Source organism: Chelonia mydas, chromosome 2, assembly GCF_015237465.2.
Source record: "Chelonia mydas isolate rCheMyd1 chromosome 2, rCheMyd1.pri.v2, whole genome shotgun sequence".
Lineage (NCBI taxonomy): Eukaryota > Metazoa > Chordata > Testudines > Cheloniidae > Chelonia > Chelonia mydas.
Window position 1 is genome coordinate 130,398,769 of NC_057850.1, and position 14,723 is coordinate 130,413,491.

Consider the following 14,723-nt stretch of genomic DNA (forward strand, 5'->3'; position numbering starts at 1 on the left):
GAATTTTGTTGTGTGTACCAATATTGAGGTAATATGTGGCTGTGCACCACTAGTAGAAACAAAAATAACCCGAGATAAATACTTTTTAAAAGTTACCAGGAGGATAATTGCCCCAGCAAGGATAGGTTAGGCATTTTAGGCATCACTACTCAAAGAATTAAATTTCAGCATAAGAAAAAAATGAAATTATGAAATGCATAGACCAGTCAAAAAACTGAAATAAGAGCACTTTGAAAGAATAAAATTACAGAGAATATATGTGCATTGCAGGAAGTACCAAGAAGTAACAATAAGAATAATACAAGTTTGTGTTGGGAGGTGAGTGTGAGAGAGAGAGACAGAGTGAGTGAGAGAGAGAGAGTGTGTGTGTGTGTGCTGGGGGAGTGTATGAGAGACAGGTGCTGCCCCTTTAAGTAGATCAGCACTCACCAGTCTGAAGGCTCCTTGTTCAGACACAGCAGCAGCTCAGTTCCACGTCCCACTCCCGAATCCTCTCATGTTCCTGCCTCTGCTCTGTGGAGATGGGGTACATGGGCGGGAAGGGGTGTAAGGATGGGAACACCCTGACATTAGCCACCACCCCCCCCCCCCCCACACACACACAACCACCCACATACACTCTGCACACCAAGCAGGAAGCTCCCGGGAGCAGCTGGCCAGGGGCTCCAAGGTAGAGAGCAGGAACAGCGCAGCAGTGAAGGGAGAGGCACCTGAATTGCCCAGCACTTGACTGACTGCTGAGTGGCCATGCAGGCACGGCTTAGAAGGAACGTTGATCAGTACCCCAGGTTCAATGAAGAAAGGAGCTGGCCACCATGGAGTTGGAGACAAAGGAAATCAGAGAGGAGGCTTGGCATTCTGTAACCATCAGAGTCAGGAGATCATGGCAGAATTCTGCAAGTCTGCAGACAAACAGGGATGGGTAGGCTATGGCCACTACAGAGAAAAGGACAAGGAGGAATTCCACACAACTAGAAGTTTCCAATCAATATCACCTCCTCAACATTGAAACTGTGCAAGTTAACACTCAAGATCCATCTGGTTCAAGGGAATGGAGAAATGTATGGGACATACCTGTAGATGGCAGCTTGGCCTAACATGTAAGAAAATCAATCTGACCCATAAAGTGTTCTCCAACTGTCCAAGGAAGACAGGCTATTCTTGTTGGGGATTCAATAGTTGGAAGAATTGAAAGAACATTATTCAAGGGACAGGCAGACAACAGGACAGTATTTTGCCTTCCCAGAGCCAAGACATGAGACAAGATTGGATATTTTTCTGAAGCTGACAAGCAAGGATGCATTGGTGATGATTAGGGCCCTACCAAATTCATGGCCACGAAAAACGCATCATGGACTGAAATCTGGTCTCCCCCCATGAAATTTCGTCTTTTGTATGCTTTTACCCTATACTATACAGATTTCATTGGCGAGACCAGTGTTTCTCAAATTGGAAGTCCTGACCCAAAAGGGAGCTGCAGAGGGGTCGTGGTATTGCCCCCCTCACTTCTGCACTGCCTTCTGAGTTGGGTGACCAGAGAGCAGCAGATGTTGGCCCGGTGTCCAGGTCTGAAGGCAGCACTCAGCAAGAAGCAGCATACAAGTAAGGGTAGCAATACCATTCCATGCCACCCTTACTTCTGCTCTGCTGCCTTCAGAGCTGGGTGGCCAGACAATGGCAGCTTCTGACTGAGGGCCCAGCTCTGCAGGCAGCAGCACAGAAGTAAGGGTGGCAATACCACACCATGCCATCCTTCCTTCTGCGCTGCTGCCAGCAGCAGCTGCCTTCAGAGCTGGGCTCCCGGCCAGCAGCCACCACTCTCCAGCTGCCCATCTCTGAAGTCAGCACCACTACCACCAGCAGTGCAGAAGTAAGGGTAGCAGTACCACACAGCCCCTACAACCATCTTGTGACCCCACCACCAACTCCTTTTGGGTCAGGACCCCTACAGTTACAACACCATGAAATTTCAGATTTAAATAGCTGAAATAATGAAATTTACGATATTTAAAATCCTATGACTGTGAATTTGACCAAAATGGACCATGAATTTGGTAGGTCCCAAGTAATGATTCATATCAGCACTAATGACACTGCATTCACTGCATTGAGGGATATGTCACAGATAATAGATTACTTCAAGGAAAGTGGAAGTATGCTGAACAAGAAGAATATTCAAACAATGTTTCCTGAGATCCTCCCTGAGCCACAAGCAAAGGAAGACAGAAGGCAGAAGATACTGGAAGTGAATTGCTAGTTAGGTAAGTGAAGTAGGGTTTTGGTTTTGTGGAGCATTGGTCCATTTTCTATGGGCAGAAGGAGCTGTATATTTTGGATGGCCTCTATCTCAGGAGACAGGGGATCAATCTCCTCAAGGACAGGTTGTTTTGAGTAGTCTAAAGGGCATTAAACTGACAAAAAGGGGAGGGTAAAAAGAAAGATATGAGCACTCATTTAGCACAAAATTCAGATGTTGAGAACAAAATTAATCAAGGAACAAAGGACAGAAAGAGAAGAAATTACTCAATTGTCTATACACCAATGTTAGGAGTCAAGGTGACAAACGAGGAATTGGAATTGCTTATTTATGAGCTTAAATTCAATCTAGTTGGCATTACCGATACCTGGTGGGATGATTCACATGACAGGAATGTTAAAAGTCAATGGTATAACCTCTTTAGGAAGGATCAAGTGAGAAAAAGGGGTCAGGGAGTGGCACTCTATATAAAAATGGCATTAGCAGTTTCTGAGTCACTAATCATTCCAAAGAAGAGGATCTTGAATGCTTATGGATCAATGTCCTAACAGATAAAGCACAAGATGGGGTATTAGATGGGGTATGCTACAGACTACCAATTCACCATAGAGAACACGTTCCTTTCGCTCCTACCTATAATGTGTAAGGGAAAAAATTGTGAGATCCTGGAGGTCTTCAATCTGAGTGACATACATTGGAGATCTAATGCTGCGAGTACTGAATCATCCTTGAAATGTCTAAGTATTATAAACAATGTCCTAACTTAAAAAGTGTTGCATCCAACATGAGGAATTCTATATTAGACTTTGTCTTGACAGATAAAGAGGAATTGAATACAGAACTAAAAAAATAGCGGTAACTTAGGTATAAGTGTTCTTGATGTGAGGACATCTGTAATGTGCAAACAGAATAAAGTCCAAACCAGTAATAAATATACTTGCTGCTTTTAAAGGGCCAATTTCAAAAAGCTGAAAACAATTATGAGAGAAATCAGCTCAGATGAATTTAATCAGAAAAAAGTGATTATTTAAGAACATTTTACTTGGTGCCCCAAAAGCCACAATAAAGGAACAGGACTATTGGTATTGGAATATTGGTTAAAAAATGACACACACAAAAACAAATGGAAAAAAGGGGAAGTGGATAGTAATTCATGCAAATCAGAAACTAGGAACTGCAGAAAATTGATAAGGGGAGCAAAGGGGCACAAGGAGAAATCTATGGTAAGGAAAGTTAAGTACAATGAGGAGAAGTTTTTTTAAGCAACAAAAAGAATCCTAACCATGGTATTGGTCCATTACTAGATGGAAATGGTAGCATTATCAATAAGAAGGTAGAAAAGGCAGAAGTGTTCAATAGATATATCTGTTTTGTCTTTGGAAAAAACAGATGATGTAGTCATCACATCATCATATAATACTCTTTCAATTCTACAAGTATCTCAGGAGGATGTTAAACAGCAGCTACTACAGATAGACATTTTTAAATCAGCAGTTCAGAGAACTTGTACCAAGAGTTTTAAAAGAGTTAGCTAAGGAACTCACTGGACTGTTAATGCTGATTTTCAATAAGTCTTGGAACACTAGAGAAGTCCTAGGAGTCTTAAAGAAAACTAATGGGCAATATACAAAAAGGGTAAATGGGATGGCTTGGGTATTATAAGTCTATCACTATGACATCTATTAGGGGCAAAATAATGGAGCAGGCTGACAAGGAACTCAATTAATAAAGAATTAAGTGAGGGTAATATAATTAATGACAATCAAAATTGGTTTATGGAAAATAGATCCTGTCAGACTAATTTGATATCTTTTTTTATGAGCTTACAAGTTTGGTTGATAAAGGTAATAGTGTTGATGAAATATGCTTAGACTTCTGTAAGGCACTTGCCTTAGTACCACATGACATTTTGATTAAAAAAATAGAATTATACAAAATTAACATGGCACACGAATGGATTAAAAGATGCCTAGCTGATAGGTCTCAAAATGTAATTGTAAATGGGGAAGCATCATCAAATGCATTTCTAGTGCGTCCTACAGGAATCGGTTCCTGGCTGTGCACGATTTAATATTTTTACCAGTGACCTGGAAAAAAACTTAAATAATCACTGATAAAGTTTGCAGGTGAAATAAAAATTGGGGGAATGGTAAATAATGAAGAGGATAGGCAGTTGATACAGAGTGATCTGGATTGCTTGGTAATCTGGGCAAACAAACAAACAATATCTGTTTTAATACAGCTAAATGTAACTGGATACATCTAGGAACAAAGAATGTAGGCGATAGTTACAGGATAGGGGACTCTATCATGCAAATCTGGAACTCTGGAGAAGATTTGGGGTGATGGTGGATATCAGCTCAACATGACCTCCCAGTGCAACACTGTGCGCAGAAGAATTGATGCGATCATGAGACTCTTGAGTAGAAAAAATGAGGTTATTTTACTTCTATATTTCGCATGGGCGCAACCACTGCTGGAATACTGTGTCCAGTTCTGGTGCCCACAATTCAAGGAGGATGTTGATAAATTGGAGAGAGTTTAGAGAAGAGTCATGAAAATGAATAAATGATTAAAAAAACGTGCCTTATAGTGATAGACTCAAGGTTTTCAAACTATTCAGCTTTAAAAAGAAAAGTTTAAGGGGTAATTTGATTGCCGTCTGTAAGTATCCACATGGGGAATATTTGATAATGGGCTCTTCGGTCGAGCAGAGAAAGACATGACATGATCCAAAGGCTGTAAATTGAAGCTAGACAAATTCAGACTGGAAATAAGGCATGCATTTTTAATAGTGATGGTAATTAACTATTGGAATAAATTACCAAGGGTTAGGGTTTGGGTTTTAAATCAACAATTGATTCATTCATGCATACTTCAGATCATCTGTTTCCAGAAAGGAAATGCCAATCTCCTGCCAGTGTTGCAGCCTACTCTATATTAAGGGTGAAGTGTGCAATGTTAGAAGCCACATCATCTCTCCAGCATGTGCAGGGCCATCTGCATGGTGTTCTCCATCCAGCTTTTGTTGGATCAAACTGATAAAGTTGGCATGCTGGTATAGACCCCAACATACAGAGCAGATGGCCAAGTCACCAGAGCCTGCACTGAGTCACTTGGGAAGACACCAGAGGCTAGCTGGTCCAAAGCATGACCTTCTCATTCATAATATGATGAAATCACCATGTGCCTTCAAAAAGTCATTACTGTTTCCTGCTGAAAGTGTCCAGCTGGCACAGTTGCATCTCTATGCTGGCCAAGGTTTAATAGCCATATAAAGGGACAGAAGCCACTGCTTCCATTGGAATGTTTCCACTCCAATTCTGTTCCAAGTAAACTCTTCATGCGGGTGCTCCTTGAGCTTATTAAGACCAGGAATCTACGCTGCCTACAGCAAGCTGGATTTTTCTCTTGACGTTGAACCAGATTTTTAGCATTAGACAAATTATTGAAAAAGCCAAGAGTTTGGGTGCAGGAAAGATGAGGTGTATATAGCCTTTACTGATTTAAAAGCTGCCTTAGACTCTGTTGATCACTGTTCCTTTTGGTTCTGCCTGCAAGCTTCTGGTGTGCCTGGCAAGCTCCTGAACGTTTACATAGAAATGCATCGCCAAAGTGAGAGCTATGTCTTGTTAGGTACTAGGATGTCCAATGGGTTGTGTACAACCGTGGCATCTGTCACAGGTGCATGGCTGCCCCTGATCTGTTCAACACCATTATTGACCAAATGATGGAAGCCATGACAAGCCATGTACCAGGGGTGGTACTGCATGACTTCTGCATAACAGACATGGAATATGTGGATGACACAGCTATATCTGCATCCTCACAAACTAATCTCATCAATGGTCTGAATATATTTAAGGAAGAAGTAAGCTAGCTTGGTCTTTAAGTCAACTGGAAGACGACCAAACTGATGAAAGTGGCTGATGGATCTTTACCCCTACCCATTGTAACTAATGGACAAGAAGTTGGATTAGTCATCTCGTAGTCCCCAAGAAGAGATGCTACCTTGCTGACATGAAACACAATCAGCAAGGCTACAGGTGTTATGCACATTCTTTGGAAATCTCTTTGGCATCAATGCCACATATCAATTCAGACTAAGGTGTATTTATCAAAATTGTTTTTTTTTTCTAAAATATATGTTCTACGAATTAATTTGGGGAAGTTATATGGCCTGCGTTATACAGCTGGTCAGGCTAGATGATCACAGTTGGCCCTTCTGGACTTGGAATCTATAAAAATGCTTTAAGAAAATGGACAGTAAAAGGCTAATAAGCAAGACGTTACAAGAACAGACTTCTGATGCTCTAAGACTTAGATGCAGTATAAAAAGTTATATTGATATATCATGGTCTTTTCTGCTTGACAATATCACATAACTGTAGCTGGTTTCCAGACAAGTGAACCTAAAGCCTGGATAAGTGAGGATTCATGGAAATGTGTGAAACAAGGAAACAAGTCAAAGCAAACAACTCCTCTTCAAAAACAAGAAAACTGAAAAATGGAAAAAGAAGCAGCAAAACAATCTGTATAAAACAGACATCGGAGCAATAAAAAGCAGTGTGTGAAGAGACAAGAGGAAATATTTGGATTACATTGCCAAAGAAACTGAAGCAGCTGCTAAAAGATGTAACAGTGAAACACTATCAGTTCATCAAGCTGCTATCTGGAACGTTTACACCAGGTACAGGTCCTGTCAGGGATAAAATAGGGGCATGATGGTTAATGAGTACTGAGGTTGTCGGAACAGAGGGAGTTCTTTGAATCTCAGGCAACAAGCTAAAATCAGCTTTGTATAGTTAATGCTTATACATACCGTAGGCAGACTTACCAGGAGATAAATTGAGATACCAGGTCTAGATGCCAGGTCTAGTTTTTAATGTAATATCCACAGGGGCAAGAATGAGGTCACCCTCCTGTGCATTGCAGATACAGATCACTGGAGAGATGTTCTACATTTTCAGTTTCTAGGAGGTTCAGGTTACCTGACAATCCACAGGCATTTGGTATGTACCAAAATGGACTGGGAATTTCAATACTAGGCCATCTGTAATGATACCACTGACTGACATTTTTTCAGTGAATCCTGATTCTTGATGTGATGCTATTATGGTGAACACCCCATCTGATTTTAGTAATAGTTAGACACATCAAATAAACTGCAGTTATATGGTAAGTATAGTGTTTATACCATCTCTTAGGTAGAGAGATAAGGCCTGATATTCTGCTGCAGGGTACAGTGCCCGTGGTTATTTCCAGGTTCACAGGCTGGGTTTATGGCAATGGTTTGAGTTTAGACTACTCTAAACTGTTTTAGTTGGCCCCACTCTAGCCTGTGCCAGCTAGCAACAGCCCACATAGGGCCTTTGCCAGCTGTGACTAGCCAAAGAACATCACGGGTATGTCTTCTCTCTCTTCTCAGCCAGGGCTCTATGATTTCTGACAACTCCCTTATGCTGGGGAGATTCTCAGCTGGAAAGCACTAATCAATTTCCAGCCTCTTCGAGCAGTCAGAGTGACACAAAAAGGCAAGATGGCTTTCAAGAGCAAATAAGGTCCATAAGTTGAAGTGTACACCTTGAAGTGTACCCTGAATTCATTTCTTAAGATACCTTATTTGTCTCAGGGTGTAATAATCTTACTATTAGAGGGGTTGGCCTTTTAGGAGAACCATGAATATAACTTCTTCCTGCTGGCTATATTACATCAAATTTGAATTGTTTTTGTGCCATCAAACGTTGCTTAGGGATGAACAAGGCTCACCATCCTCTCCAGCCTGGGCCACTCTGTGCATGTCAGTTATGTGGTTAAGTCCCACAAGTTTACCCTCTCTAAGTAATGTTTGATGGAGGAATTATTTTGTTTTTCCCCTTTGCATTTTTCTCTAGCTGCCCAATGGCACACGTGCCATGGCAGATGCTCTGGCTTCATTATTAGTGCATGTCCCAAATAGTTCAATCTCCTTTTCTGGATATCTTTAGAGATAAGAGGTTGCTGAATTCTCTGACAAATCTTATTATTTTATAAATTCCTTCCATTTAATACCTAGTATTTTCCTGAGGCATTTGTTTTCAAAGACATTTAAACATCTCTTTATACTTTTCATGGATTTCCAACGTTCACATCCATATGTTAAGATAGAAATAACATTTGAGTTGAAGATTTGCAGTTTGATCTTTAAATTGTAGATTATCTATGACCAAGTCTTATTGAAGGTGATAAATGCAGCTGCTGCTTTGCCAATTTGTGATATTATTTACTCCTGGGCTTCCCCATTGGCTTGCATGTTACTGTCAAAGTATGTGAATTGACTGACTTTCTCTATTTCTTTGCCTTCTAAAGTAATGTTTGAGTTGGGAGTTGCTGGGATTCTCATTAGATTTGTTTTTCCATAAATGCTTATTGACCCCATTTTTTTTTAAACGCTGGATGCGGTTGGGGATTTTTTTTTTTTTTGGTCTTTCCTTGAATGTTGGTTGGGCTGTCACTTAAGAATATGATGTCAACAAAATTAAGATTTTCTACTTTCTTGTTTGAGCCAGGCAATGCCTGCATTGTACCATCTGTGTTTCCTCTGACAAAAAACAGAATGCATTCTTGTTTGACGCTGGAATCTATGTTGAACCACTCAGTCTAACCTTCATTTATTTTAACTGTGTATGCTGCACTTTGATATAAAGCCTGCATTATGTTAATTATTTTTGTAGGCATACCATAACACTTCAAGGTTATCCTGAGTGAATTACAATGGAGGCTGTCAAATGCATTCTTGAAATCTATGAAGATTATAATGAGTGGCTTTTGCCATTCAATGCTCTCTTCAGTGTTTACTCTTACAGTGAAAATTTGGTAGACATATGATCTTCTGGGTTGAAATCCATCTTGCTATTCAGTAAGGTACACCTTGACTGCTTCCCTTAAGATGATACTGCACAAGACTTTACTTATCACTGAAAGGAATGCAACACCTTTCCAATTGTTGCAATCATTTAGATCTTTTTTTGTTGTGTTTTGAATATAATACCATTTTCCAGTCTTCTGGAATCTTTGTTGAAGAGTTCTATGATTTTATCAAAAGTCTCATCACAAACTTTCAGCATTTCCCCTCTGAGTAGCTCTTTACCCGCAGATTTCCCAAGTTTTTATTGCCTTTTTCACTTTTGGGGGGTTTTATGTAAGACATTAAGATGTCTAATTTTGGGTCTTTAACTTCTTTGTCAATATATTCTTCTGGCGTTAATCTGTTTAGCACTTTTGGGAAGTGCTCTGGACATCACTCTTTGTTGTTTTTCTGTTGATCATGCCACTGCTTTTCTCATCTTAATTTTTACTCAGATTTGGAGACAGCGTTTGTGATTCCAGAATGTCATTCCTCATGCATTGACTATTTATCCTTACATTTCCCATCCCTGACTAAATAGTCATGAACCACTCTAAGTCTTAGAGGCATATTTCAAAATACAACTGTTTATTGCATCTTCACCTACCACTATACATTTTTAATAGCTGGAACCAGTCTCCTGCACAATAAGAGACACTGCTATGATAGTGCCAATAAAAAATGAGACTCAGATTCTGGAACAAAATACCTAGGTATCTGAGTATGCCCTGGTCTGAATCAGGACCCTAGAATGCTACCATTTCCCTACAACCTCCAGTCCCCGTAGCTCAACAATGCGGCACGTTCCTGCACATTTTCATCTTATTACATTTGCTTTTTGGCGAAAGACCCAATCACCATATTTCATCCAGAAACACCTCCTCCCGAAGGGGAAATAACAGGGCTCTATTAATTGTACTCATAAGCCACATAGGCTGATGCAATTAACCTATATGTTCTCTTTGCTCAGAACCACAGTAGTTTAGTGCAGGATAATTGCTGTAAGTAAGCACACACACAACATTAGATTTTTACAGAAGTGTCATTCCCCTGTAGACTAAAGACTTTAGCATAACTAGTGTATTAAGGACACATAACGCTTCATTAATTACAGATTGGCTTACTTATCAATTACAACCTATATAGCAGCTTGCTGCTTTAGCATGGTTTGGCCTCTATGCTCAGCACCCTATGCACCCTTCTCTCAGCTAGAACTCACTGTAGATTTTATGTCATGTTCCTTTCCTTCCTCTGGAGTCTTATTATTTCACCATAAAATGTAACAGAAGTAAAAAGCAAGAGGAAAACAGGGTAGCAGTCTATGCTTCAGGTTATAAACTGATCTCTAGTATTGAACAATAATACCCACCATAGCACAATATTGTACAATTTGCTGCATTGTGCAAACTGAATCATCTGTAAGGGGCTGCTGTAGGAGACAGGATACTGGACTGGATGGGCAATTAATTCCAAATTAGCATTGACAGGATAATAGTACTGTACCTAGAAATAGAAAAGACAAATTGGATCCCATCTCCATGCAATGGCAAGACATATTGGTGGTCCTCTAATTTTGACCTATTAAAATGGACCTTCACCAGAAGATCAAGATGTTTTCAATGGAAAGATACAAGGAAAAGCTATTAGCTTCACATTGCTTCAAATACAAATGTTTTACAAAATTATTTTAACAAGAAAAAATCTGCAAATTAAAAGGAGAGTAAAAACAAGTGACAGGAACCCACATAGTGAAAAGTAAAATACTACCAGGACATTTGCTTTTTGTTGAAAAACTGCCTGAATCAAATGTCTGTATACAGACACCCCCAAGCTTCCTGGAAACTGGGTTATGACTTCAGTTTCACATCCAAACTACATTGGTAACCCCTGTCTCTGGAATAGGCTATAGCAAAATCTCATTTCCACCACTGATTTATTAGGGATTTTGGATCTGGATCCAGTTCTAGTCTTTGTGGCTTGTGTTCCTCTCCTCTTTGTATACACAGTTGGCATAGCTCTGTGTGTTCCAAGAGCAGAAAGTGTGACTGAAACAAGTCCTTCATTAACTGTTTAGTCGAGCAGCTAAGAAAACTCAGTGGCTGTGCATTTTTTTAGTTGCCATGTCAGCTCTTATATTCTCAATTTCATTTCAACAAAGACATGTTTAAAATGATAGTGATAAATACCAAATGATTTTTATAAAAAAACAGATGCTCTCCAAAACCTTTCCCTAAAATTTTCATACATGCAATACTACAAAAGATATGTAGACTTTCAGTTAACAGTTGATTGACTCAAAGCATGTATCTATTGGAGATAGGACTGAGTGTATTTGTTGCTTTAATGAAATGAGAAAATTGAAAAGCTATTAAAACTTACATCTTATTCCAAACTTTTCCAAAGTTTGGAGGTTTGAATCCAGGATTTTGGATCTGGACTATAAATCATCCCAGTGTTGACCACAATACATGAACTAAATACAGTCTTAATGTCTCCTGTTCTGAAACAAGATTAAACATGTTTCTACATCACAATCAAAGCAGCTGGTGTTGGTTTTTATTTTTAAATCAAAATGGCTCTGGTGCAGAAGATTAATGTTCTGAGTTATGTAGTTAGAAGATGAGTGCCTGTTAAGAATGACTAAATCTGCCAGCCAGTGTTCTTTTTATATGTTGGTTTATAATGCCAGAGTGAATTTATATCAGTTTTTCAATTTCATGGGTCACATCATGTTATGTGCTTTTTTATTTAATAATATTTTTGTTTAATATCTGTTAGTTTATTGTTGTGTGTGCAGATTTCCCTGATTGGATGACAGTGAGATATGACACTTAGGATTTCATATTAAGCTAGAAAGCACTTATTATAGTGCTAGGTGCTATAGGAAACCCTAAGACAGACTTACATACATACAATTCTGGAGAGTGCAGGAACTGTTTCTTTTCTACTGTCCTGGGCACACTGCTCTGCAGAGAGGACAGGGAGAAGGAAGAATTGTAACCAATCTGGGGCAGGGCCAGCAGGAAGGAGACCACACAAAAAGTACACAGCATTGCTTCTGTATTAAAGTACATAACTATTGTCAACCAAAAATATCTAGCAGTTGCTAAATACAGTAACTCTTAATATTTCCAAATGTACAATATCTTTTAAAATAAAATATTTAGATATTGAAATCCAGACTGAATAACCACGTTCAAATTAATCCATGGGACAGAGTTAAAGTTTTCTGGGATGTGATGTACTATGCGTTCCTTTGAAATCATGTGCTTAGCTATGCAGGCAGCATGTGGGCAGTATGATGCTGTGACTGAATGCACCCCAGTATTCACACCCAACATACTATTGTAATAAACTTTGTATCAAATATGCCTTGTGAGGTATCAATTAAAAACTAAACTCAATGGTCAATAATATCATTGTGAAATGTATGAAGCAACATTATATGTAAAGTTATAAATTCCCCCTGAATTATGTTGGTAGCACATGTTCAAACTCAAGTAGCCCCAGTTAGGCAGAACTGGTCAAACACATAAGCTGAGAACCCACCGGCAGCCCCCATCAGAACCTCCCCTTCCTCCCAGTGCCTCCCGCCCACCAGCAGGCCCCATGGATCAGCGCCTCCTCCTCCCTCCCCGTGCCTCCTGCCCCCTGCAAACAGCTGTTTCACAGCATACAGGAGGCTGGGAGGGAGAGGGGAGAAGCAAGGACATGGCATGCTTGGGAGGAGCGGGAGGGGGTAGAACTGGGCAGGGGTGGGGCCTGGGGTAGAGCCGGGAGTTGAGAACTTCCCAGTACTTTTGAAAGTCAGCACCTGTGGTCAAGCAGGTCTTCAAGGGAGCGTGTGTTTACCTGAATTTACAGATAAGTTGTAAACAGGGTCCTCAGCAAGAGGAGGAAGACAAGAAATAAGAAAAATCTGCTTTTCAGGTTAGCGAGATGAGAAGAAACAACATGCTACCTCTTTCACTACCAGACCCCATAGCTCCATCCTCACAGGTGAAAGGAACATTTATCTAGGGGTAACCCTCAGGAGAATGCATTTCAAAGGGTAATGGAACTATAAGAGTGAGAGGCAAAAAACATACCAAGTCGTCTTTGCCTACCCATCTCTCTTTTAGCTTAAGACAACAAAAGAAACAGCTATTGGAACAAAACCTGATCTGACATTTGGTCAGCATGTGATAAGAACCTTAGCAAACTAGACTGAGTTCAAGGTAAGTTTAGGAAGTGTTTTATCTTTAACCATTTCTGACTTTACTGCCTTATACCTGTACTCATGTAAAACCTATCTCTTTGTGCGTAAATAAACTTGTTTTATCCTTTAATTAAAACTAATCCAGTGTTGTGAATTGTTTGAGTAACTTCATTTAAGGAAGCAGACAGTTATATATTAGTCCCCTTAGAGGAGCAACAGACCTGATATATCTAGACTGTCCAGGAGAGGGCTGGGCAGTGCAGAACACACATTTTGGGGGGGAAATCCAGGACTCGTACTATATTGGGTCTCCCTGCAAGTAGTAACCAAGGCTGCCGGAAGCCAACGTGTGACTGGTGTGTTGCTGACAGGCTGCTGGGATCAGAGCTGCTGGACCAGGGCTGTGGCTATACACAGACAATCAGGGTGTGACCTTCATTTCTGTTTGGTTGTTTGTGAGAAGCCCATGTTAGGAACTACAACAACAAAGCATTGTGAGGCACTCCAGGTTATAGGGCAAGTGATGACAGCCCCTCACTGCTCTTGATTGCACCCTGGAATGTCATACATGCCCTAAACTATTCCTTTATTTGTAACAGCTTGAGCTTTTTTAATAATGTGATAGGTTACTATATTGTTTTCACTTAGCAACCTGAACTGATTTTTGAAATAAAGTTCTATATTTTTGTTTTATATAAGTTGCAGTACATTATGATTTTGACCTGATAACATCTATATCAAACTATAGATAGATAGATCCAAACATCTATATCCAGTATAATTGCAGTGTTTATTTCCTTTTAATAAATGTACATTCCCTGTTCATTTATTGTTACAGCATGTATTAAACATTTTTAGACATTTTTGAAAGATTAGAAAAAACAAAATTAATGTTGTCCTCTAATATGAAAATCCAAATATGGTTACAGTTTTTTGTGGAGTTTTTGTTTTGTTTTTACAGAAGTCTCTAGTGATATCAATTGTCTCCTACCTTTGAAAAAATCATTGGCACAATATGGCCTATGACTTTTAAAACCCACAAATTACGTAAGGCTTTAAGTGTTTTAGTATGAGCAGTTAGTTGTAGCTGAAATGATAAAAGCTTTTACATTTCAGTGAGAATATTAAAAAGTGATATTGTATTCTGGTTTGCCTGCATGCCTTCATTCTGGAAAGAAGGGGCAATAGTCCATTCTCAATTCTTATTTACATTAGTGTCAACCCAAAGTACATCTGCTGTAGTCACTAGAATTATTCTGGCGTTACGTTTCCCTAACAGAGACCAGAATCTGATCAAATATCTGTAACTCTGGAATACTGGAGCAACCTGGTAGAGATGAATCAATTTATAGATCTGTCGGTATCACAAAATCATCTGTAAA

General features: G+C 39.6%; 1 long non-coding RNA gene across 2 annotated transcripts in view; it reads right to left on the bottom strand.

Annotated features, from left to right (window-relative positions):
• LOC122464299 overlaps positions 1-14,723 on the bottom strand; it is a 50,337-nt gene that overhangs the window by 21,600 nt on the left and 14,014 nt on the right. The window contains exons 2-3 of one of the 2 annotated variants that reach the window (XR_006288239.1): positions 12,057-12,109; positions 10,513-10,646 (exon numbers count right to left, since the gene is read on the bottom strand). This is a non-coding gene — a long non-coding RNA (uncharacterized LOC122464299). Of the gene's footprint in view, positions 1-10,512; positions 10,647-11,522; positions 11,593-12,056; positions 12,110-14,723 lie in introns of those variants that run through there. The other variant, XR_006288240.1, reaches the window with a different exon arrangement.